General features: G+C 36.4%; 1 pseudogene; it reads left to right on the top strand.

Annotated features, from left to right (window-relative positions):
- The first annotated feature begins 1,465 nt into the window (after nt 1–1,465).
- On the top strand, nt 1,466–4,070 carry LOC114051840 (annotated as a pseudogene).
- The last annotated feature ends 708 nt before the right edge of the window (nt 4,071–4,778 follow it).

The following is a 4,778-nucleotide window of genomic DNA, read 5'->3' as shown; positions in this document are numbered from 1 at the left end:
ATGTTTTACATGGTATATTTAAAAAATATTTTATTCTTTTCATTTATGGAATACAACATGCATTTCCATAACAGCATAATAAAAAAAGATAATTGCACATGAAACTGCAAATCTGTTATGTACAACTTGCTATTCACTTCAAATATATAATAAATTTATCATGCAATTTTTTTTCCTTTTTCTTATTTTTCTTCCATCTCCGCTGACCTAGAGATGAATACCATTAGATTATATATGTATGTATGTATGAATGTATGTATATTATATATATACATATGCATGTTTGTGTATATGTATATAAACATCCACATATGTGTATATGTTTATATGTGTATGCATATCTTACTGTATATGCATTGTATAAACATATATATATACATACACATACATACACATACAAGCGTACTATGCACATTTCTAATTCTTTCTCTGGAAGCAGATAGAATCTTTCTTCACATGTCATTTATAATTAATTTGAATATTTGTAATAGTCAAAATAACATATGCTCAAAGGAATTCTTAAAACGATGTTGCTGTTATTGTATACAATGTCTTCTTGGTTCTGCTAATTTTACTATTCATTATTTTATGCAAGTCATTCTGTGTTTTTCTAAGATCATTGAGCTCATCATTTCTCATAGCAGAGTAGTATTCTGTCAAAAACCTATACCACAATGAGTTCAGCCATTCCCCAATTAACAGGCATCCCCCAAATTTCCAGTTTCTTGTCACCAAAAAGGGAACTGTTGTAAGCATTTTAGAAAATATGGGTCATTTTTCTTTTTCCTTAATCACCTTTGGAAAGAGACCTAGTCATGGTATTGCTGGATCAAAGGATATAGACAATTTAACAATTCTTTGGGCATAATTCCAGATTGATCTTTAAGATGTTTGGATCAGTTCACAATTCTGCCAATAAAGAATTAATGTCCCAATTTTTCCCATCCCTTCCAATATTTGTCATTTTCTCTTTCAATCATTTTAGTAATCTTGTAGGTGTAAAATGATGTCTCAAGTTCCTTTTAAATTGCATTTCTCTACACAACAATTATTTGGAACATTGTTCATATAAATAAAAAAGTTTTGTTTTCTTCATTGAAAAGCTGTCTGTTCATATCCTTTGACCATTTATCAATTGTGTTTACTAGTGTTTTTAGTTGGAAAACCCTATAATGAATTGGTAAGAGGGCTGAATTTAGAGTTAGAGGTCACAAATATTATTCCTTCATAAACAAGCTCAAGAAATGTGGAGGGTGGATAGCAATAGATTATGGGAAGTTCATGTTCTTTGTAATTGTCCATGTAAGATTTTTAAAGGTATATGTAACATTGAAATAAGTGAGAACAGACAATAATTCAGTAAGACACAGGTACCCTTGTTCTGTTTTCCAAATGCTTCTTTCTTCTGTTTAGTCAATGATTAGTTCTCACATATATCTTTACCATTTTCACTGAAGACAGAGAAATGAAAAACAAGGTGACTGAATTCATTCTTCTTGGACTGACACAAGACCCAGTGAAACAGAAGGTAGTATTTGCCACCTAGTTTTCTACACCGCAACTGTGTTAGGAAACCTGCTCATCATTTTCACCATCAAGACCAGTCCCACACTTGAATCCCCCATGTATTTCATTCTGAACTACTTGTCCTTTGTGGACTCCTGTTTCTCTAGTACTACAGCCCCCAAAATGATTGTAGACCATCTCTCTAAAAGGCAGACTATTTCCTTTGATGAGCACATGACTCAAGTATTTGGAATGCATTTCTTCGGATGTATGGAAGTCTTGGTCCTCATCCTTATGGCTTATGACCACTATGTGGCCATCTGTAAGCCTCTGCACTACACAGTCATCATGAACCAGAAGATGTGTGGAATTTTAGTAATATTGGCCTGGGTGGGGTCTTTTCTGAGTTCCATCACCCAGATCTTCTTTGCCTTGAGTTTGCCCTTCTGTGGTCCCAATGTGATTGATCACTATTAGTGTGACTTGCAGTCTTTGCTGAGATTGGCCTGCACTGACACCTATGTGATAAACGAATTGATGATTTCCAATAGTGGGATCATATGCATGATGACCTTCACTAAGAAATCATAGTGCAGAAGGGAAGCATAAAGACTTGTTCACCTGTGTCTCCCACATAATTGTGGTCATTATGTTCTTTCTCCCTTGTATTTTTATATATACTAGGCCCCAAATTATCTTTCCTATAGGTAAGTTGGAGTCTGTATTTTATACCATTGGAACTCCTTTACTCAACCCCTTGATCTATGCACTGAGGAATGCAGAAATAAAAAATGCTATGTGGAATCTATTGAACCACATAGTAAATTCACATAGCAAATAGTATACATATTTCCCCACCCCAAGTTACTAGCATGTCACTTCACAGTTGCCTTCCTCAACTGTAAAATGAGAATAATTACACTATCTACCTCACAGGATTGGTGTGAGGATCAATTCACATCATATTTGTAAGGTGCTTAGCACAATGCCTGAAACATAGTAGATGTTTAATAAATTATTGTTACCTTCTTCTACTTCAAAGAAGATTTGGACCTATATGAAGAAGAGATAATAACTGCTTGCCCTTGTCCCTGACCCCTGCAATCATGAGCATAATATGTAGGCTGTTAAATACAGAATGACTGATCATTCTATTATATTCAGCCCAAAATACCAAAATAATAACAGCACTATGAATGTTTACAGTTTTTCATTAGGACTAGTGCCTGTATACCCCATATTGGTACAACTATATGTAAGTAGTCTCTGTTGCCTTGGGAGGAAAATCAATGACTTCATAGCTTTCAAGTGAGGAGGGAGTTTAGAGATCATCTAATGTAACCCTTTCACTTTATACTTGAATAAACTGAGGACCATAAAAGTTAAACAATTCACCTAAGTTGATATAAGTAGTAAATGACAGAGAAATCAAGGATTTTAGTCCAAACCTAGTGTTATTTTCACTATACTATGCTGCATCCAAATCCATTTTTTCAATTTCTATTCTTGTCCTGGAACCTTTCTCACTTCTGAGGTATGTAGGCAGATCTTCATGATATGAAAGGAGAATGTGTTCACTTTTACTAGGGAAATGAAGTAAGGTAAGGGTGAATTAAATCAATTTATGTTAATGGGGCCCTGAAAATAAACATCATTCAAATTATTTGGTGAGAAGTTGAGAGAGACATAGAAAGAGAGAGACAGAGACAGACAGAGAGAGACAGACAGACAGACAGACAGAGAGGCAGATGCACAGAGANACTGAAAATAAACATCATTCAAATTATTTGGTGAGAAGTTGAGAGAGACATAGAAAGAGACAGACAGAGACAGACAGAGAGAGACAGACAGACAGACAGACAGAGAGGCAGATGCACAGAGAGACAGAGACAGAGAGAGAGGCTGGCATATGATGGACCCATTTGGTCATCTTGCAAAACATATGGAAATTCTTTTCAAGTGTCTAAGATAAAACCTTTCACTGAATAATGTTTCATATGCATCAAATATATAATTATATTAAAACACAATTATGAAAATAGTATTTAAAGGAAGTTCACAGATCCAAGTTTATGGAGAACTGAAACAGCCTTATTTCCTATTCTGGGCATCACAGTAAAGAAATCATTAAAATAATATATAACTTTCACATAGGACTATAAAATTTTCAAAGTCCTTTACATGTATTATATCATTTGAGAATAAACAACAACACCCAGAGAAAGGTATTATTATTATCCCTGTGAGAGCTGATCTCTGAGGATCTCTAAGGAGTGAAGCCTTTTCAAAGAGTTAATCATTTGACCTTGAAAATTTTCTTTTTGCTAATGTCTCTGAGTCTCCGATTGATTGGTAAGGATCTCTGTACCCCACACAGTTTTGCGGTGTCATCTGGAATTTGCACCCTTTTCCGGGACTCCCCCAACCTAAATTTGGGGGCAGGCACCACGCCAGACTTTTCTGGTGGCCTCCAGGTCTCGGTTGGTTTGGGATTCTCCCCTGAGGAGGGAAAAGCCGAAGGGAGATCTCAGAGTAGCAAAACAATAGTCCTCCTGCACCAGTAATCAGATGACCACTGCAGCCACCCGTGTAAAGTGAAAGAAATTTTAAGTCCCATAAGTGGGTGCTCAGAGACCCAGGTAAGCCCACCTAGCCTGAGTTGGTAAAGTGGCCACCTAGACTCTCTGAGTTGGTAAAGCGGCCACCTAGACTCTTTGAGTTGGTAAAGTGGTAAAGTCTCATCAGGGGATGACCTAAAAGCCGTCCTAGACTCTGAATAGGTAAAGCAGCCATCCGAGGAGGATGGGAAAATTGAATTCAAAATCGGGTGGAGACAAGGAAAAGTTACTGGATGTGCTGGCTGATAGTCCCTTGGAATCTAGACTTAGTAATTGGTATGAACTTCCAAAGTATAGGGAACAGATTGAGTAATTGAGTGCACTATCAAAACATAAAAGGACAAAATAAATAGGATTTGTTTCATGACTTTGTTTCTGTTTGTCGTGTGTCTGTGCGAGTGAGTGTCTGTGTAATCTGAAACCCTGTAAAGTGTAAAAATGCAGCCAGCAAGGGTAGCTTCTAAGAGCTGCAGCTGGATTTTTTGCTTAGAAAAATGTTTTCTTTCTTTTTGTCCCCCTCTCCCTCCCTGATTACAGCAGCCTCAGACGAAAGAGTGGATGAGAGAAAGTAAGACGAAGAAATACTTCGTTATTTATATGATTGGAAAAAGCCAGTTGAGGAGGGTAAGAGAAGTGTCAGGTCAGACTTAGAAA

This window comes from Vombatus ursinus, unplaced genomic scaffold (assembly GCF_900497805.2).
Source record: "Vombatus ursinus unplaced genomic scaffold, bare-nosed wombat genome assembly UNPS02014806.1, whole genome shotgun sequence".
Taxonomy (NCBI): domain Eukaryota; kingdom Metazoa; phylum Chordata; class Mammalia; order Diprotodontia; family Vombatidae; genus Vombatus; species Vombatus ursinus.
Note: the sequence above shows the minus strand (reverse complement) of the source record. Positions and strands in the feature narration are given on the sequence as shown.